The sequence below is a fragment of the Pseudonaja textilis genome, chromosome 2 (assembly GCF_049901715.1).
Source record: "Pseudonaja textilis isolate UNSWEBS1 chromosome 2, rPseTex1.2, whole genome shotgun sequence".
In the NCBI taxonomy this organism is placed as follows: domain Eukaryota; kingdom Metazoa; phylum Chordata; class Lepidosauria; order Squamata; family Elapidae; genus Pseudonaja; species Pseudonaja textilis.
The window spans coordinates 92918727-92941483 of NC_141991.1; the positions used below are offsets into that span (position 1 = coordinate 92918727).

At 35.4% G+C, this 22757-nt stretch overlaps 1 long non-coding RNA gene across 2 annotated transcripts in view; it reads right to left on the reverse strand.

Annotated features, from left to right (window-relative positions):
- Window positions 1-424: 424 nt before the first annotated feature.
- LOC148126964 (uncharacterized) overlaps window positions 425-22757 on the reverse strand; it is a 45844-nt gene continuing 23511 nt past the window's right edge. Inside the window, exons 2-4 of one of the 2 annotated variants that reach the window (XR_015741437.1) lie at window positions 5365-5689; window positions 4136-4207; window positions 425-568 (exon numbers count right to left, since the gene is read on the reverse strand). This is a non-coding gene — a long non-coding RNA (uncharacterized LOC148126964). Of the gene's footprint in view, window positions 569-4135; window positions 4258-5364; window positions 5690-22757 lie in introns of those variants that run through there. The other variant, XR_015741438.1, reaches the window with a different exon arrangement.

Consider the following 22757-nt stretch of genomic DNA (forward strand, 5'->3'; position numbering starts at 1 on the left):
AGGGGAAGAAAATTGACATGATTATTTGCTTTCCTAGCATGAAACCCAAATACTAAATGAAGAATTTGCTCTGTTTGATGTCCTTTGAGACTCTGATTTTCTTGAAGCCCCCTGCAAAATTCTTGACCTATGTCTTTACATAATTAATTTGTAATGATTGTTCCTTATAGAAATGGACTTCATGGTCCCATGGCATTTCTAAGATCTACCTATACAATTAAAAATGAAAATGGAACTCTGGTATGGTTTCAGCTGTTGCTCCCTTTTGAAATGATTTGGTCTGGAATAGTAATTTATCTTTTTATTTGACTGAAGTGCTGAAACATTCATAAACCAAAAGAAAACAAATGAAAATGATGAAGTGAATAGAGTTTATTTGGTATTGATCTAAGAACACTGCTGTGAAATATGGCAGGGGGTATAGTTCTGATCCTGTTATCTCCACATGACTTGGATCCCTTATACAGCTGAATGAATGGCACTTGGTGAGGCCCAAGGCTCCTGCTGAAGTTGTCCTTAAACAATTCAACAACTGGCAGTTGTTCAGTGGTACCCAGGAGTCTCTTTCCTAGGGAGAGAGGATGTGTGAAGAATGTGCTGAGCAAAATATGTTAGAAAAATATGATATCTTTTTACAATAAGAGAGAGACAAAATGAACTACCTTCCCAATAAGTCTGGGAAGCTCAAGGTATTTGTTCTCCATGTATTGCAATATAGCTGAATCTGCTCTATAGCCCCTGAATAACTTATACCATATATTATATGGTGGCTGAAAGAATTGTTTTCCAAAAAGAAAGTTCAATTTATTCTTTATGTTCATTTATTAGTAATGAAGTCATATCCTCTCTCTTATTATTTTTTATTAGTGTAATAATGAGTTATTAAATTATAATTTATAATATTGTAAAGCACAGAGTGTTATCAATGATTGGAATTTTGAAAGTCATTGGCCTGGTTGACTCATACATTGTACCACACTAAGTTTATTTAACTGTAGTTAAACAAGAACAGAACTAACTAAATTGTAGCTAAACAGAACATGGTTAATTCCAAACAATCAATCTTAAATGTTGTTTGCATCAGGCGTGTGTGTGTGTGTGTGTGTGTGTGTGTGTGTGTGTGTGTGTGTGTGTGAAATTGAAAGAGAGGGAGGGAGGGAGACAAATAGATACACAGATGATAGATAGATAGATAGATAGATAGATAGATAGATAGATAGATAGACAGACAGACAGATATGCTTACTACATATTGTTTATGTCCTAAGTCCTGTTCATGTCCTCAGTTCTAGTAGTTACCTTTTGTACAAATAGGTACATTGCAAAGTTATCACTAGATACCAGAAAAAGTATAAAAACAACAACACTTTGCTGCTTTTTAGTGATAATCTGCAATTCTGCAATCCAATAATGGCAGTAAAGTCTGCAGGGAAGTTTAATAGCAGTTCTTGCCCCACATTCAAAACACTACCGCTTTGATATATCTATATTTTGCAAATATATACATATACAACAGGGCAGGACTTTGCACAGTTAATACCATTTTCATTTCTTGTTGGATTTTCCTTGGATTTCAAAACATGAAAGCCAAACAAGCAGAAAGCAATACAGCATTTATATAAAAGTTCCTGTTTTACATCTACTACCACCTAAGGGTGCCTCCTGAAACATGTTACTTAATCAGGTCCATCCTAAACTTAACTCTAATAGGCAAACTTCAGTCTATTATAAAATACTTCACATCATCACATATATCATTTCTACTTTATTCTCTGGCTAAACTGAGCTCTGCAAAGGTATTGTGTTCATGCATGATACTATAACATGATTTGTTTGGTTGTCTTTTTCTTGCAAATGTGTGAGTTACTTACAGGTCTTGATGAAATTACAAAACCTTTGTAGAACTAAGCTGGATGCATTCAAGAAACAATCAACATTGTTTTTTAAACTAAAATTACTGACCTCTCTTTACAAAACATAAACAGCATAAATTGTGTTGTATCATAGAGCAGGGATTGCCATTGCTTTTGGACCTCAGGGACCACCAATCTCATAATTTTACATCTCAGGGACCACAGTTCTGTGGGCATGGCCTAAGTTGTGGGTATGGCTTGGTGGTCATGTGACTGGCTGGGCATGGCTTGTATGTAAATATGATAAATATTTATATAAATATTGTTTTTTTATAAAAAAGAGCAACTTTTACCCAAAATCAGGCAAAGCAGGCGGGCAGATTGAGTTGCTCACAGAATCACAGATTCATTCAGAAATCTATCTATCTGCCATTGGCTAGCTCAGTCTGTCACATAAAATTTGCTTTCAAGCAAACTCATAAAATTAACTCACAACACACCATGTATGTAAATGTTGAATTTTTTATTTAAAAAAAGATTAACTTTTACCCAAAACCAGGCAGGCAGATTGAGTTGCTCATAGAATCACAGATTCATTCAGAAATCTATCTATAATGCCATTGGCTAGCTCAGTCTGTTACATAAAATTTGCTTGCAAGCAAACTCGTAAAATTAACTCACAACACACCATGTATGTAAATATTGAATTTTTTATTAAAAAAGCAACTTTTATCCAAAATCAGGCAAAGCAGGCAGGTTGAGTTGCTCACAGAATCATTCAGTGATCTATCTATCTGCCATCGGCTAGCTCAGTCTCTCAAATTTGCTTGCCGTGAGTCTGCACTGAATTTGCTTGCAAGCAAACCTTCAGTCATAAGGAAGGTTTGGCTGTGCTTAGCTAGAAAGCAAGAAATCCAACCATTTCCTGTTTCCTAGCTAATCTAAATCTCCCGGCACAGCAGAACAGATGATGGTCGGAAAAAGGAAAAATAGCAACTTAGCAGACAAGTTTTCCGGGTAAGGAGTGAGTGGACAAGGAGGGGTCCTGTGGGCCATGTGGGCTGAGCAGCCTTTTGTTTCTGCACAGCCTGGATTAATTGCTTTGGGGGGGGTGCTCTGGGGGTGAGATTTTCTCAAGGCCCAACAATGGGTCACGGCCCACTGGTTGGTGACCACTGTCTTAGAGTGATGTGAATTCAGACACTGACATTTTTATAAACAATGTTTCTATACCAGTTGCAAAATAGAACCAAATAATTTGTTGGTGACTTAATAAGATTGGTATGGATAAAAATACATCTTTGACCTGTTAACTTTATGGATAACCATTTATTTTTCTACCTATCTTTCTGACAGTGAGAACAATCAACCAATGGACCAGCTTGCCCTCGGAAGTTGTGGGAGCACCATCACTTGAGACTTTCAAGAAGAGATTGGACTGCCATTTGTCAGAAATGGTGTAGGGTCTCCCGCTTGGGTGGGAGGTTGAATTAGATTACCTACACGATCCCTTCCAACTCTGATTATCTATTAAATCCTATCTAATCTAACTGCAGGTCCAACTCCATTCTCAATTCAGAAAATTATTCTTAATGGCTTCCGTATGCCTGCTCAGTAAATATCTCCAATAAAATGGTTCCCTGAAATTTATTTCTCCTATTATAATATTTTTTGGGAAAAAAGGGTGAAAAATATGGGAAGAATGGAAGATCATCTTGGAAAGGAGATACTTTATTAATGGAATTATATTTTTCATTAAAAAGGGCAAAAGTGAATAAATACAAAAGCCCAAAGAGAGGTTTCCTCAATTTAAGTTTTTTTTTTAAAAACATTGAGGACCAAGGACTCATTATTCTTTCACCTTTAGGTATGCAGAATATTCATCTTAAAGTGACAGTTGCTTCTCTAAACTCTGATCAAGAACACTACATGGTGAAGGTTCTACTCTTAGGCTGAATAGCAAATTAAAGGGAATTAATTTGCTAAAATACAATTAGGGGATGCAAATTCTAAACTACTGAAATGTAATTCTGCTTAATTCATGGTCCTATAAAAAGCTAATCAATTTCCAATGCAAAAAAGCAAAGCCTGAAACAGAAAGTGGTATTTCTGGAGAGAGAAAAAGTCCTTCTCTATGAAATGAAATGTCTTTCTTTAAATATAATCTATTTGTAGATAATTTGGTATCCTGCCTTTCCTAAGAAAACATTTTTATACTTAAAGAACATCAGCAAGGAAGCAGAGCATAACACATGGCAAAAATAAGACAGTGTCCAACTTACCAGGGTCTCTGGTCTGCTGAGTAGTATTTCCATTCTACTGAGTGTTATTTTGCTGAAAGGAAAGTTGGCTTTCTGGAAGATAATACTCTCCAGTGAGTATTATTATGGAATTTGTGTACTTTCTGGAGGAAAAGAGCTATGCTAGAAGTTCAATCATACTGTGTAGATCTCATCAGAGGAATCATAAAGAAACTTTAGACTTATTTTAGATAATGCTTTCTTCCCCTTAATGTGGGACTACTATAGGGCTAGGAAGCCTACCATAAAATTCAAAAGTCTTCAGATATTGAGGACCACTAGATTGTAGCAGAGATATACAGAAAATTCTAATTGGTCTTGTGGAACTTTATAACTTTATAGTAGCCTTAATGATAGATAACACTTTATTTTTGCTCTCTCTCTCTCTCTCTCTCTCTCTCTCATGTGTGCATGTGTGCGTGTGTGCACATGCATGTGTGCATGCATCAGAGTCAATATAGACTCTTGCAAATAACCTGCAGATTTTTTTGGCAACATTTCAGAAGTGGTTTGCAATTGCCTGCCTTGTACGGCTGAAAGGGAAAGGGGGAGGAAAGGGGAGAGAAGCAGTGAGAGAAGTTCAACGTTATCCAGCTATTTGTGCCTAAAGTAGGACTAGAAATCACAATTTACTGGTTTCTAGCCTGATGCCTTCACCACTACACCAAACTGGCTCTTAGATAACACAAATAGCTTCTAAATGCATGAACCATTAGTTTCTAACTATGTTTATTTTGTGGAATTCTTGGTGCTTGTCTATTTACTCCAGTATTTTTTGTGTTTTTGCACATTGCATACAACTGTGATAGTTCCTAAATTTAATTTTAGTAAGGCTTCTGTAATGTCATATCCTTGTATAGGTGGGCTAGTTCAGCTAAAGAGAGAGGATTCTTTTCCATCTCTGCTTATAATTCAGTTAGAGAGAAATGGGAGTAGGGCAGATATGATATTCAGCAGGTTCTGACCAGTTCTGGAGAACCGGTAGTGAAAATTTTGAGTAGTTTGAAAAACTGGCAAATACCACCTCTGACTAGAGATTTTACAGTATCCTTCCCCCTGCCACTCCCACCAGCCACACTCTTAGTAGTAGTAGTTTTACCAGTAGTAAAAAAACATTAAATCCCACCAGCCAGGTTCATAGTAGTAGTAGTTTTACCAGTAGTAAAAAAAAAAAAATTGAATCCCACCACTGGGGGAGGGTATAGACTTACCAAATCTATATAGTACATTTTCAAAAACCTGGTGTAGTTTAGATGTAAATCCGATTTATGTGTCCTCTAGATATTACAGAAGAATATTTAACTCTTGAAGTTAGGTTGAATGAGCTTTTCACAGATGAGCTTGGTGACATGGCATTATTGGAGAAGTATCCTCAATTTGTAGATTTTCAGAATGAAAAATGATCCATATAACTTTTTTTCCTCAAGTTATTGAAAAAAGAACTTGTTCGGATGTACTTGGCAGACATCCCTCCATCAATCTTTCTGCTCTATCTGGGAATCAGTGTTCTGTAGTTCCCCAGCATGTGTGAACATTCTGTTAAGGCAATTAAAGAAAAATCATTCTTCAAATATTTTTTTAGAAACTCTGATACATAAGAAAAAGGATTTTATTTTATTTTATTTTTGGCTAAAGAAGTGAAGTAAACTATTATAGGAAATCAAAGTGAATCATTCTTCAGGAAAAATAGAAACTCTGCTGTTATAATTCTCTGTTTCTTCTTCTGTCAAATAGTTAAGATCCCATGACCATTTTGCTTTGATCTTACTCATAGCTTTGCTATCTCTTTGAAGCAGCATGGCACAAACTCTGGGCACCAGCTTATTAAAGTAAAAGTTATTGTAAAAAAAAACAGCTGAGTACAAGCTGATTCAAATAAGATCCCTTCAAATTGTTTACTAAGAATAATGTTAAACTGGCAGGGAGAAAAAACAGGTAGAAAAGCTAGCCTATAATTTATTTTTGAATTATTTTATTCATAAGAACGATTTGCGCTCTCCCTCTCCCCCTGCCCCTCCCTCTCTCTCTCTCTCTCTCTCTCACACACACACACACACACACTCCCCAAAATAAGATAAAAAGAAAAAAAATGTTTGGCTTCTGTTCAGGTCCTACAAATATTGTCAGCTTACACAGGCCGATTTAGCAGATGAAACATTATACATATACATATACATATACATATAGATATACATATACATATACATATATTTCATCTGCTATTTTTGTATGTACATATGTAAGACAAGTCAAATGGTAAAGAGAATACATTTTTATTGTCTTCTCTTTTCATGGAAGCAATAGGAGCAAATTTCATCAAAAAGAACAAATGTTCTTTACTTGGCTTACATACGTAAGAAATAGTAGATAATATATATTTCATAACAGAACAGCCACCAATTTTACAGTATATGTTTCAGCGTTTGACCCCAATGATATATTCTCAAATACATTCCATAGAGACAAAAGCCTATATATCCGTGTTCTCAATAGGTAATAGGCAGGGGTGGGATTCAATTTTTTTAATAACCAGTTCTGTGGGTGTGGCTTATTTGGTGGGCATGGCTTGCTGTTCATGTGACTGGCTGGGCGTGGCCAACTCAACATCACTCATATCAAGGCACACATCTCCTCACCTGGCCTCTCATGACTGTGGGGATGCTGCAACAGTCGTAAGTTTGAAAAATGGTCATAAGTCACTTTTTTCAGTACCATTGTAACTTTGAATGGTCACTCTGCACAAGCAAAGTACCAGCAAAGGAGGAAAAAAAACTCCAGAGAAGTTCCAGAGACAGGAAGTCTAGTCCTGCCAAGAATGTAATAAGAGTTAATGGAGAGGCAGTTTCTGTAAGTAACTCCAGAATGTTTCCTTCCTGCCTTCCTTACAGGATTAGGCCAGTAATTTTTTAGATACAGATAATCAGAGTTGGAAGGGACCTTGTAGGTCATCTAGTCCAACCCCACATCCAAGTGGGAGACCCTATACTATTTCTGACAAATGGCAGTCCAATCTCTTCTTGAAGGTCTCAACTGATGGTGCTGCCACAACTTCTGAGGGCAAGCTGTTCCATTGGTTGATTGTTCTCACTGTCAGAAAGTTTCTCCTTGTTTCCAGGTTAAATCTCTCCTTGTTCAGTTACCATCCATTATTCCTTCTCTGACTTACAGGCGCTTTAGATAATAGCTTGACACCTTCCTCTCTGTGGCAGCTGCTTAAATATTGGAAGACCACTATCATGTCTCCCTTGGTCCTTCTCTTTATTAGACATGCCAAGCCCAGTTCCTGCAACCTTTCGTTGTATGTTTTAGCCTCCAGTCCCCTAATCACCCTGGTTGCTCTTCTCTGTACTTTTTCTAGAGTCTCAACATCTTTTTTATAATGTGGTGAACAAAACTGGATGCAGTACTCTAGGTGTGGTCTTATTAAGACTTTATAGAGTGGTATTAGTACTTCCCTTGATCTTGATTGTATCCCTCTATTAATACAATTTAGGATTGCATTAGCTTTTTTGGCTGCTGCTGCACACTGCTGGCTCATATTTAGCTGGTTGTCCACTAAGACTCCAAGATCGCTCTCACAGTTACTGCTATTGAGCCTGGTTTTACCCAGTCTATATGTGTACTTTTGATTTTTCTTGCCTAAGTGTAGGACTCTATATTGAATTTCATTTTATTAGATATGGCCCAGAGTTCTAGTCTGTCAAGATCCATCTGGATCTTGAGCCTATCTTCTTGGGTGTTAGCTATTCCTGCCAGCTTAATTTGCTTATCATCTGCAAATTTGGTAAGTTCCCCTTCTATTCCCTCATCTAAGTCGTTAATGAAGATATTGAAGAGTACTGGGCCTAAGACGGAACCTTGTGGCATCCCGCTGCTTACTTCCCTCCATGCAGACTTAGACCCATTAAGGACTACTCGTTGAGTATGGTTTGCCAGCCAGTTGCGAATCCATCTAGTGGGGGTGCTATCTATTCCACTTTTTTCCAGCTTACTAAGAAGTAGGTTGTGGTCTACTTTATTGAATGCCTTGCTGAAATCTAAATATATTATGTCCACAGTATTTTTCTGGTCTACTAATTTAGTCACTGTGTTGAAGAATGAAATAAGATTGGTTTGGCATGATCTGTTTTTAACAAACCCATGTTGACTGCTAGTTATTACTTTACTTGTTTCTAGATGTGTTTTTTTATTATCTTTTCCAGTATCTTCCCAGGTATTGATGTTAGGCTGATTGGTCTATAGTTTCCTGAGTCTGTTTTTTTTCCCCTTTTTTGAAGATGGGAACTACATCAGCTCTTTTCCAGTCCTTTGGTAGTTCCTTGGTGTTCCAGGATTTTTGAAAGATGTGGTGCAGCGGTTCTGAAATACCTCTGCTCCTTTAAAACTCTGGGATGTAGTCCATCAGGCCCCAGTGATTTGTTTTCATCAAGATCAGACAGGTGTTTTCTTACTATTTTTGTTTGCTTATTTTAACTTTTATTTCTGGTCTGTCTTTTACAGTTATGTTTTTGGTGGGTTGAGCTATAGTTTCTTTTTGCGCAAAGACAGAGGCAAAGAATGAGTTAAGCAATTCTGCTTTCTCTCTGTTGCCTATTACTTCCTTGCCATCTTCTCTCTAGTGGACTGACTGTTTCCTTGATTTTTTTCTTGTTATTTATATGTTGGAAGAAGCTTTTTTTATTATCTTTGGCTTTTGTTGCAAGTCTTTGTTCATTCTGAGTCTTTCCTATCCTGATGTCACCTTTGCAGATTCTGGCTATCTGCTGATAGTCTGCCTTAGTTGTATGTCCTTCTTTCCATTTTTTGTACTTGTCCTTTTTTTCTTTCAATTTGCCAAAGAGATCTTTGTGTAACCATGCTAGTTTCTTCTTGGAATTCTTGTTTTTCTTTCTCAGTGGTATTGTGCTGGTCTGGGCTTCTATGATCATACTTTTTAGAGTTTCCCAAGATTCTTGAGTTGTTTTCCCCTTTAGGATTTTCATCCATGGAATCTTTCCCGTTCTCTCTGAGTTTATTGAAATCAGCTCTTTTAAAATCCAACAACCGTTTTTTCTAACAACCTGCTTATAATGTTAACAACTGGTTCTAGCGAATAGGTGCAAACCTGTAGAATTCTACACCTGGTAATAGGAATCAATGATAATTTTTAAAGAATACTTGGAATATAACAAACTCATGCTTTGGTATTACACTATTATGGGCACCTATGGTATAGCTACAAAAATTATTGTGTGGACTTTATCAATGCAACAGTGAAATACTTCTCTGCAGATTATGTTTAGATAGTTATGATATTCAAACCTTGGCTGGTGTTTATTTTCAATCACAGCAAATCATGAGAAAATAAAATCCTTGGTTTTAAATTTCCTTTCTATTGAGTCTGGCCAACATAAACTATTATATTGCTTGGATAACATGGCAATTTTTTTAAACTATGCTGTTGTTTAAAAAAATACCCACTCTCTCATGTCAGAAATTAAACTAAATTGTCATTTTATCTTTCACACTATTGCTAATGTTCAAGCCAAGATGCCAAATGATTGTGTGAATAGTAGAAACTCTCCCAAAATCAAACGGTCAACATTATGATATTCTGAAAGCTCTATTAATATCCAATTTCTATGAAAGTATATTGTGTTGCAAGTTTATATTTGCATTAATCAGTGAAAGAACATTTCATGCAGTGGAAATTACTTAAAATACAATATTTAGCACTCATTATATTTGAAAAAACCTTTTAAATTTTTTTTGTTTTCTTTTTTTATTAAATGAAATACTGGCTGGCGATATTAATTACACTTAATATCACCTAAGAATTGATATTACTGAAGATGACTGATCAGAATAGCTGTTGGAAGTTGTAAATGGTCTGAACTGCCTATATGCATTTTTCAGGCAATTTGGGAATAATGCAATTTTGGGAGTAGTTTCAACATGCTGTGTTAAAAATCTTAAAGATATTCAAGATATTAAAGTGGCACTATAAATGGCAAGAAAAGTAAAAGAAATAAAGCAAATAATCATGTTGGAAGGGAACCTTGGGAGGGAATAATCATGCAATATTGGAATTCAACATTATGCAAGCACAAGCAACAGAACAAAGTCAAACTAAAGTCTTGGACTTTAAGAGAGCTAATTTCAATAAACGTAGAGAGAGCTTGGGAAGGGTTCCATGAATAAGAATCCTCAAGGAGAAAACAACTCAAGGAGCTTGGGAAATTTTGAAAACTGAAATTATAGAAGCCCAATCTAGCACAATACCAATGAAGAAGAAAAATAACAGCTTTCAAAAGAAACCAGCAGGGCTGCACAAAGAACTCCCTAATAAATTGAAAGACAAAAAGGATAAGTATAAAAAGTACAAAGAAGAGCAAATAACTAAGGCAGAATATCAGCAAATAGCTCGAGCCTGCAAAGATGAAGTGAGGAAAGCTCAGGCTCAAAATGAACTAAGACTTGCGTCAAAAGTAAAAAATAACAACAAAAAAAAAAGATTTCTTCAACAAGTAAAAGCAAGAAAAAAAAATCAAGGAATTGATTGGTCTACTACTAAGAGAAAGTGGCAAGAAAGGTGACCAGCAACAGAGAAAAAGCAGAACTATTTAACTCATTTTTTGCATCTGTTTTTTCACAAAGGGAAAAACAGTCTAACCTATCAAAAATAGTACCATAAAAAAAGATGAGAAACACAAGTTAAAATAGACAAGAAAATAGTAAGTGAGCATCTGTCCACCCTAAATAAGTTTAAATTACTACCACCAGATGGATTACTCCAAGGTTCTGAAAGAACTGCCAGATATGATCTCAAAACCACGGAACTATATCTGGATTCTAGAGCACAGGGGAACTATCAGAGGATTGGAAATAGCTGATGTAGTTCCTATCTACCTACCTACCTACCTACCTATCTAGGGGTGGGATTCTACAGGTTCGGACTGGTTTGATAGAATAGGTTGTTACAATTCTGCACAGTTTGGAAAACTGGAAAAATCGTGCCCCTGGCTGGCCCTTCCCCTCTTTGCCCACCCCCCTCCCTGCCCACTCAGTCCTTATTGCACATGCGTGACATCATTGACTGCATTCTCCCCTACCTGCTCTGTCCAGTCACTCCTTACGGTATTTCTTTTTTTTCTCCTGATGATCAGCTGTTCCAACAATCAGCTGTGCCGGGATCCCCCTCACTCTTACTGCTTCACCCAGGAGCTTTTCCTGAGGCCCAGGAGGCAAAAAGGGCCCCTGAGGGGGCAGGTGCTGCATGCCCCTCATGCTGGTTTTTTTTTTTTTGCTTTCTGGGCCTCAGGGAACACTCCTGGGAGCAAAAACAGCCTCCCAGGAGAGATCCCTGTGGCTCAGGAGGTAAACAAAATGGAGCACAGGGGGAGGGCTGTTGCAAAAAAAAGAATAAGAAGCCATGCCCACCTAGTCACATGGTTACTCCCACCTAGTCATGCTCACCTAGCCATGTCCACAGAACTATCTATCTATCTATCTATCTATCTATCTATCTATCTATCTATCTATCTATCTATCCATCCACCCATTTATATAAAATGGAGTATTAGATACTACTCCATACCCAATTAACATGATCACCTGCAAGCAGTGTCTTACTATAAGCTCTAACTATAAGCCTTTTCTACCTGATTAGAGTCAGATATTTACAATCATTTCTTGAAAGGAAATAAAATGTATATTTATTCAGTCATGCTTATTATTTAGCTGTGATAAAAATATGCAGAGAGCTATATACAATAATAAAATCTATAAGACAAACATGCATCCAATCAACAGTTCAAGAATAATTCATTTTGGCAACACTCAACAGAAGCATAATTGCATTAGTAAATCTGACAATAGAAAGATTAAGTACAAAATGTCTCTAACATAGAGACAACCCTTCTTATATACAGTGATCATTTATTTTGTGTAGAGCATAAAATACAAGGATAGCAGCAGTAAAGATGCATGGAAAGAACACATAATAGTATGAAACATAAAAATTCTATTATCAGAGTGACTGGTATTCCTCATTGGTGACATATACGGTGTACCAATGTACAAAATTATCTCATGTATTTTGCTTATAGAAGCTTTCTATAACACTTCTGGCTGTATCAATCAGAAGCACTGCTGAGTTGAATACATGAACACCATGTAGATGAGATACTTATACAAATAGACATTTTCCATACATCTCAAAATGAGTTTTTATACCATATACTTTGCATACTTACCTAACCAATAATCTTTGTTGCATAATAGACAACTATTAATATTTTACTCTGTAGCAAGTGATGTCCACTTATTATTTAGCAACTATCCTCACTTCTCTCTCCCTCCTTCTCGCCCCCTCTCCCTCCCTCTCCCTCTCTCCCTCCCCTCTCTCTCTCTCTCTCTCTCTCTCTCTCTCTCTCTCTCATTTTCTTTTTCAAGTCAATGTACTATATTGCCTTTGGGCTGCCCTTATACCATATTTTTAAATTAGGATTACAGAAAATTTACACTTTTCATAGTGCCTCTTTGAAGCCCTTGGAAAAAAGCAGTCACTTCTCAATAGTTTATACACATACAAACACACACAAACACTTTTTCCCTGCCAAAATACTTGACCTAACCCTTCTTGAATGGCAGAAATTTGTCTAAGCAAAATCTTCATTTCAAAACTAATTTCAGGCAGAATCTGAACTAGGTTAATATTTAAGAAACTAAGTAACACACCAAAATAAAACTTTTTTTCCTGACCTATTAAGTATTATAGTCATATGGTCCATATGAAATGCATTCCAACAGTAAACAATACTAGAAATGTCACCTCGCTCTTGCTGTGTTTTTTTTTTAAATAACACCTACTTGGGGGAAACTCAGTCAGTTTTTCAGTTCTGCTCTTGCTTAAACACTATTTTAGTGAGATGTCAATGCCCTTCAGCAGGGCTGCAAACTTTATAGGATAATGAATATTCTTCTGTTACAACGTAACTTTTATCAGGCAAGTGTGTTTCACTTGAAGAATTGCAAGAATTTAACTCAGCATTCCAGTCTGACAGTCTGTGTGCTAAGATGATATGTTGCCACCAACCATTCCAGTGAGTAGAAGCTAGTTCAGGTGTACCTCATAATATTATTTTTACCAAATAATATATTCAAGTACCAAAATAGTATTGCCATCATTCCACTCCCCCCAAAACACTGAATTTTAAAATTAATTTTATTAAGGATTATAAAGGAAAAGAGTAAAATCCAATCCAAACTGGAGGGAGGGAGGGAAGGAGGGAGGGAGAAAGAGAGAGAGAGAGAGAGAGAACAGAAAAATGCAAAAGAAAAAATGTGAAAAAACAAAAGAACAGGAAAAAAGAGGAAAAGAAAAAGAAAAAGGTTCTTCTTAACAAGTTAAAAACAATTTTAATACCTGTCTCTAAAGACAATGTAATTTCTATTCTCCCCTTGGCTCATCTCTTAATTTAAAAAAATCCAAATAATACATCAATCATTCTTTGTTAGCGAAAGTCCAATAAGGGCAGCCACATGTAATTAATTTCTTTTCTTAGCCCTAGTCAGGTAAGCCAGCCTTGTATTCTTTTCCTGAATTCTTAAAAAATATTCCTTAACCCAGGGGTGGGTTTCCACTGGTTCTGTCCACCTCTGTAGAACTGGTAGCTCTGAAGAGCAGCAGACATAGAACCGGTTCTATGTCTGCTGATGTTTTTTCCCACCCTCCTGCCCGGGCTCTTACCCGACCTTTATTTCCTGCTGTTTCAACTTCAGCTGCCGTGCGAGGCACAGCTGCAGTTTAAAAAGCAGGAAAAAAGTGCTTTTTCAAAGGCTGCTTCTCTGCACACAGCATAATTATGTTGTGCAGGGAAGCTCGTAAATCCCAAACCGGTAGTTAATCCTGTTGTATCCCACCCCTGGAACTGGCTTTTCTTTTTCTGTATTTCAAAACAAAAGTGTTTGAAAGTTAAAAAATATTTTGCAAGTTCAATAGGTAAAGTGTATTATTTTGCTTGCTGCTTCTCATAGAGGTTTCAAAACTGTAACAGAGGTTTTGTATCATTAGTAAAAAAAAAAAATCTAAATTAATCTCCTGTTCAATATCTGTACATTTCCTTTAGGGAATAATTCATCCATTAGTTGTGTTCCATTTATGTTACTCCATCAGAATGATTTAAAAACATCAAATGCAACTTGTTCTTATTATATGATTTCATCACAACAGTCCATTTTATCAATAAGGTCATCCATTCTGCAAAAAAAGATGCTTAAAATTTAAATATTTCTTTAGAAATTTTTGTTCCATTTTCTTTATCCTGTAGCTCCCTCTAGCATCCAATCTTCAAGGTCTCCCCTATCATAAAAATAGGAAGGCAATTGCTATTTTCTCATGAGACAATTTCTTAATTATTTAAATTATAATCCCAAATCTGCCTGGTTCCTTAATCCATTGTTATCTTTCTAAAATCCATATGCTAAATGCCTTTTGCTACATAATCCAAGGAGTTGTATATTTTCAAAACCAAATTTACACTGTCATTCTCTAAGGAAGAGGGAACGTGCCAATGAAACAGTAAAGCCTTGCTAGTCCAAAGGGTCTTAATCTTTTGAATATTCAAAGAAAAGCAATAATCCAAAAATGTGATAAAAATGAGGGCAAGGTTAAACTTGGTACCTGTAAAAGGCTCTTTTGTGAGTATGAGCTAGTTGAACTTCCCAGCTACTGCACACATAAACTGACTACCAAATGGCAGTCTCCACTCATGAGGAGTAGAGTCGCATGGATAATCTCAACAACCTAATTAAGGTAACTATTTTCAAAGGCACTTTGTAAAAAAAAAATTTTTTTAAGTCACCGTCCTCTTTTTCCATTTGAAATTTCTAGTATCAAAATCTTTTTGCCTTTAAACTTAAATTCTTTAAGGTATTTCTTTTCCTTCTTAATTTTAAAAAGACAACATTCACTAAGATTCTTTAATCTTCACTGCTGTTCAGAATATCTCTTTTTGGTTGTGAGGCATTGAAATCTTGTGATTAAGTGATTAAAATGTACAGCTTTTGCGAGTCGTGTACCATTAAAAGGGTACACAGCAATTACGGGCACATTGTAAATCCTCAACTCTCAATCAATTTGATTCACAATGAACCACAAGAAACTAAATTCCTTATGTGTGTTTTTTTTTTAAGGAAAAGTTGTTCCAGATCACAAACGGATAACCACCACCACACTTTTTTAATTCTGCCAGATAAATTTTCTATCAGCCATAATCAAGTCCTGGCTGGCATTTCCATTGCTGTGCTATCTGTAGGGCTGCTTGCAGAGAGTTCTAAACAGCCTCACTTGGAAGCCAGCTTTAAAAACCAAAGTCTCTCTAGATATTCATTTAGCAACTGTGAAAAAAGTTACCTTAGGACCAATCCTCACATTTATAACCTTTGCAGGGTTGTAAAGCAAGGAAAAGCAGAAGTTTTAGTTAGCAATAACTTTGTTTAATAGCTGAGTTTCAAGTCCAATTATGATCACTAAATAAGAATTATCTAAACTCATTTTACAAATTTAATCTAGAGAAGAAACATTTGATACCTCACTTATTCTCAGCTCCTAACTTTTACTCATCAAGCCAATTTCTATCAAGCACTTTTATGCATCTTCTCTCCTACCATTTCAAAATGAACACATATGTGCCATCTAGTCAGTACTGTTTTCTGGTAACTTCTTGGATAAATTCCTGCAGCTTTCTTGGCAATGTTTCAAAAGTGGTTTGCCATTGTCTGCTTCCTTGGCTGAAAGAGTATGATAGGCCCAAAATTGGCTTTGGGCATAAGGCAGGTATGGTATTCCAGTTTCTAGCCTCATGCCTTCATCACTGCACCAAACTGGCTCATTCCCATTAGCAAAGGATGATTAGAATTGGAAAACAAGATTCTAGAATCCTTAAGAATATAACAGCTAGCTACAAAAAAATAATATAAGTAATAGAATAGAATTCTTTATTGGCCAAGTGTGATTGGACACACAAGGAATTTGTCTTTGATGCATATGCTCTGTGTACTTAAGAAAAAAATAAAATACATTCATCAAGAATCATAAGATACAACACTTAGTGATAGTCATAGGTTACTAATACACAATCAAAACATGCTAGGAAAACAAAACAATATAAATTGTAAAGATACAAGCAACATGGTAATGGTCATAAGTGGGAAAAGATATGTAATAGGAAGAATGAGAAGAATAATAGTAATACAGTCTTCCTAAGTAATTTGACAGTGTTGTGGAAATTAGCAGAATGCTAATTTGTTTAGCAGATTGATGGCATTTGGGAAATACTGTTCTTTGGTCTAGTTGGTCTGGTGTGCAGTGCCCTATAGCAGGGTAGAAACTGAAGCAATGTATGTCCAGGATGTGAAAAGTCTGTAAATATTTTCACAGCCCTCTTTTTGACTTGTGCTTTATACAGGTCCTCAATGGAAGTCAGGTTGGTAGCAATTGTTTTGTGCCATTTTTAAAGATTTAGCTTGTTGTATTTATGAGTCAACTCCAATAGCACCAGATCTCACAATGGGGTAAGAAAACTATATAAGGTATTGTTGTCTAATACTTAAATGTATGTGTCAGAGAACTGCAAAGGAACAACCATGTGTCAGTTTTTATACATTACAAAATTAAGTGCATATGGAGCCTGCAAACTCTTCTGTTTTATTAAAACAAATTTCTCAACTTGTTTTTCTATATAAATGTTATAAAAATGTAACATTTTATTGGACATGTCAAATATTTATTTGAGAATAACATTATTATTTAAGAATACCAACGCAAACATTGCCAGATTGGAAGGTAGCTTCAGTTTCTAAAATACATGAAACCATTTTTCTTAACCTCGGTAATTTCCATACTTCTGCTCACACAGAGGTCTCTAGAGGGGAAAAAAAAAAAAGGTCTTTTCTTCAGGGCTTCCTGGACTGCCAATGCATCCTACCCGCCAAAAGAATATACTTTATATGAAAAAAATATCCTTCAAATGCAAATAGGATTCTTCTAACATTAGGAAAGTGCTACTCCTGCCATCTGTAGTCATTTGAGGCTTATTTCACAAGGCTTCTTCATTTGTAATCCTTCTAAGAAACCTCATGAGACCACACAAAGTCCTGGAGAATGAGAAGTCTCTCACTCAAGAACCCACACTGTTGTAAGGTATTTTATAGCTTTAGAAAGAAAGAAAAAAGATTGAAGAGAAATTCAGTTCCTTTGAACTTCCTCAGCCTCTCTCCAGACTTTTTAAATGAAAGATGAATGTTAACAGGACTTTTCTTTCAACATTTATCCCACCACTGAATAAAAGTCAAATTCATTCAAAATAGAACCATTGCTGGAATTATTTTACATTCCTAACATTCCCTCTCTTGGGAGTGTATATGAGTAAACAATTTATAGACTAAGCTTCCCCCTCTTGTTTCCTTTGCAGGAACACTTCTGCAGAACTCATAGAAAAACCATAAGAAACAAAAGAAAACACCAATATTATGTTTTTATTGCTCTGTAAGCTATAATTTATTCCTTGTAACTAATAAAAGAAAATCTAGTAACTGTCTAGGATATGTTTACACATATTTGCTCCAAGGTTCAATTGTTGATATTGCAAGAAAACAAGACACTATGACTGTCATAATAGTTTATGTGGCACTCATTTTGAGCAATATGTCTTTGTGATTGGAATGACGTTAATTCTTTCCCCAGTGATTTCATAACTGACTTCAATCACACAGCTTTTTCTGTAGGAAACCTCTAATAAACCCAATCTATACCAATAGATTAACTATGGGTTTTTTCTCTAGAGAATATGAAGGCAAAAATATTTGTTTCTTATCACATTCAATACAATTTGGGTACAATAGAATATATGTAAATAAATAAAAATATTTTTCTCAATAATCTTAAAAATTTCTATAAAGCTGATTTTTAATAAGTTTGTTGTTTCTTCATTATTTGACTTGAGAGTTATATTCTGAATAAGTAATGTGTGAAATGTAATTGAAATGCCCATGTTGATGAGCATGCAATTTAAATTGATTCATGGAATTTCCTACTTCTAAAAAAAAAAAATGAATGAAATTTACATGGCATCTCTTGCAGCTATGGGATGTACTAAAGGAAATCTCAAAAACAGTGAAAAGTATTTTGATAAGGTGAATAATGTATTCATTGTGCATCAACAAAGCTAAGCATTTTCCTTGCACAGGCCTAATTTGTACATTTGCAGTCCTAGAGAGGCTAGGAATTACTTTTGATAAAATTTCCATAAAATAAGAACAAGTCATCAAGCTTTGGTTTTAACCTTCTCCTTCTCACTCTTGAAGCCACTTTATAGAATTTTGTTGGCCAGTTGACAACTTACTTTTGGAACAGGGCTAAAATGTACAGTAAAAATATTTTTAAATAAAGTTTTACTACCTAATTCATTGAAAATTGTAAGAGTTCAAATCCAACACATCTGGAGAATAAATTAAAATCACATAGCAGATAAAGTCTTTGAGATTAATGCCAGTCAGAGTAGATAATACTACATCCAGTAGACAAACAGCTTTTCCTGACATAAGGATAGGTAGGACATAAAGCCAATTAAAACATTTTTTCTAACTCATGTACCATTCTAATACACTTACAGTAAGTTTCATATTCAATGTTTTATTTTCTGGGATACAGGCAATATCTTTCTTAACCTGAGTGATTTTCAGATGTGTTGTCTTCAATTCCCAGAAGTCCTAAGCCAGCTTAGGTGGTTAGGTTGTTCTGGGAGTTGAAGTTCACACATCTTAAGTTATCAAGATTGAAAAACACTGGTCTAGGGTAGTTTGTGGTACAAACATTTAATAAGAAAATGAAGCACAATTTTCTCAGCATGATGTTACAGATAAGAGGTCAGTATGCTGGTAAAACTTTCTGATCTTTCTGATCTTTTCTGCATTACTGGATATGTGACCCTTTGAGATTGCAGCTCTGCTGAAAATATATTTACATATTTATTTACATATATATTTACATATATATTTATGTATTCACATGCGCACACACATGCATACACAAAGAGAGCGAGAGGAAGTATCCCATTGCTTCATTCATTCCAGTTCAGCAAATGTCTCAAATGTCTCTGATGAGTCTATTGCTGCAGTTGGATGGCTATGGGTGTGTTAGATTTCTCTGTTATTTAACTCCCCTTTACTTGCCAATTTGGCATACTTCCTCTTCTCCTTCTTCCAGTCACCCCACAACTCATGCTTGCTTGCCAGACAAATTTCACCAAATTCTCAATGTTATAATTAAAAGCCACATTTAGTTAAAGTAAATTAGGAGTTACAATAAAGTAGAAGGAACATGTAAAATGAATAATTAACATGGTATAGACTTCGGCATCATAATTAAGATTAACTACTGCATATATTCAAACTAGATTAGTAAAAGCATTGAAAGCAGCAAAGAGCTCAGTGGGAAGTATCTATGCATTCACTAAATAATGTGTTATGAAGAGTGTTCCAAAAGCATTAAGCATAAGGTTGTCATATATAAGATGATTAAAGTTTTACACAAAAGAAACTGTAATTTCCAGTAAATGAAGTCATTTCATTTCCCTGTGGCTTCCACGTTTAGGAGTAGACTAAATGGAAATTGGCTCAATGTGAAATCTTGCTAAATAGAATATGAATCCCCTTGTCTTAAGCTAATGAGTCTTGGATACTTGCAAAGAAACACACACAATCTGAATTTAACCACATGGTTGCATCAGGATTTCCCCAGGAGTTCCACTTTTCATTCAAATTAACACTTCCATTGTTTTACAGTCAGATTTTTATCCCACCCACCCACCCTTGCCCCCAATTGTATATATCCCTAGCTTGGAAGTGATATCACTTTATCTGTTCCCTGTTAATAAAACACTGTAGCTTTTATAAAAATAAATGCATAACAATTATTGGTACAATATCAAATCCTGAAAAACCTAAACACAGCCAATAATGCACCCCTTTTAATCTGAAAATCAAAATTGAAATAAACCATAATTTCCAGGGATTTCAGAACCAATGTTTTGAATATGACTCCATCTTTTCACTCTCTGATCACTCACTTCCTTGTCTATAAGATTAAACTGCTATCTTTATCCTTGACAAGCATATCTTCTTAAGGGAATAACTCAGGGACATGAAATTGTTAGTGTGAGTGCAGCACAAATCAAATGCCCACAACCATACCTTACATGTAGTATTCTATATTAGTGAATAAAAGGTCATCCTTTTAAGAGAACTTTTCATGAAGCAACCCAAGGAGAGCAGACTGGCACCGAGTAAAAGTATCACTCTGAGACCCTTAAGCATTATGCCAGGCAGTGGAGTTAATGTCACCTCAAGTACAAGCTCACTCCATTTACTTAAAATTGACATATTCAAGATAGAGAATTACAAACAACTGATGTCAGAGGAAAAGTTTTATGGATGAATGGGTGGGTAGACATGGATGAAACAAAGGGAATGATGTGAGGGATTGAAACAATTCAGAAACTACAAATTGGTTTGAACAAATAGAAGAATTGAAGTAATTTATGGGTTGGAGAAAAGATAGGATCATAAAAAAAGCAAACAAGAACAGCAAAATATGCCCTGTATTTTCTCTTTCTTCTCTGTTAACAAATGGAAGAGTAAACCAATGCTAGCTGAACAGGAGAAAAAAGAATGTAAAAGAAGGATAAATCATCCAGTTTGAATTGATGATTAAATTCTATGGCTAGTACCTCATGTCATAGAGCCTATCACAAATTCAGCTCCCACCATGTTCAAAGTAAAATAAATGTACTGTTGATTATCTATGACATTGAAAACAGTGAAGCAATTGTTGAACTCAGGCATTCTACTTGTGAAAGTAAACATTTATGTGGCGTTTGTGATAAGGATGTAAATTTTTGCTAGGATAGATTGAGATTCCACTCCATTCACAGTTGATTCATGGTAGAACAAACTTTGACAAGAGTGAAAGAAAGAACACATAGCAGCAACTAAGTTCAAAAACAGTCCAGTAAGGAACTTGTTTTCTTACAATTCTTCAAATAAATCATTCAGAAATCTATTCATACAAGGAACCAATCAGCAGTGCAACTCAAAAAAACCAATTAGAAAAAAGTACTTTTAAAATTTTATCAAAGTGGACCAATTGAATGATGAACCAGTCAAGAACCAACTTTCTTGAACTCTTGGCTCATAAGCCAATCAGAGAACAGCTGGCTCAAATGCAAGAGCCCAATCAGTCTCTGTTTGGTTACCTGTGAGCTGTCAAAATTGCAATATAAAGCAACTTACTCTGCCTCTAAAAATGCCAGCCACAGCTGCTGGCAACATTTCAGATCAAATGAAAACCAGATAGACCACGAATGTTCAATCTCAAAATTCATCACTGCTTCATAATTTTGTTATGTTTCTTTTTTTATCTCCCTTTTTAAAATTTGCTTACTGTTGCAATCTTCTCATTTCCATAATTGAATCATTTTAATTAACCTGAAATGGAATATTGTGATAGGTAAATATTTAAGACAAACTTTGAAATGATTCCATTTTCATCAATCCACATGTTCTTAAGGCATGTATATGAAAAGAATGTTATATGCAGTGTTGAAGTGGGATTAAGAAGCTCTTCTTGAAAATTAAGATAATTGCATTGTAGAAGATTGGATATTAAAATATATTTGCTATGTAGTGAGGGTATTTGTTTTTCTTCTATTGAAAAAATTGCATTGCTGACCCCATAACATATAAACCATGTTTGTTATAGAGCCACCACATCTATCAGTAAGTGATAATTTACTTGATCAGTAATAAGTGGGAATTATATCCCATAATGACATTCCACTATTTTATGGAACATTATGTAAGCACAGTGCCAGTAGGATGTCAGGAAGCATTAATTGGAGTCATATGGCTTAATTTAAATAAACAGAATTTTGTCAAATTATATAAGCATCAGAAAGTATAAATTGATTTTCTAAATTGAAAAAAGTGGCTCTAGATGAAAGCTTTGCCTTATTTGAATTCATGTACCATATAAACAAACTAAAAATAGATTTAAAATCAAATTATTTTTCTTCTGGAAAAGGAGATAATTTCTCACTGAAAATGAAAATGGGAGAAAAAACTGGTAGGAAAGAAAGGATCCAGATTACATCTTTCAGTGATTATTTCTATATTTTGTTTATCTACATGTAGATAGCAGTTGCCCTCTCCCTCCTCCAGGGAAATGTTTATGAGGTTTAAATAATATGCAGCCTGTTTGTTCAATGATATTTTCACCATCTGAAAATAGAAATGTCAGAAGCTGAACAGATACAATGTTACAGGACCCTTTTAAATGGCATCCAGAAATAAACAAACATGGATATATCTGAAGCCCAGCTGCTTTGTTTTTCATTGGCTGCTGAATGCCAACAGCCAAATCCGGGAAAACTGAGTCACTTGAGAGTTACTACAATATTTTGACTCACATGTACTCTTTATTCACACTTCATTCACACTTCAATTCTTCATTTCTGGGGAAGATGAACAAGAAATATAACACTTAGTGTACATTTCCACCTACTAT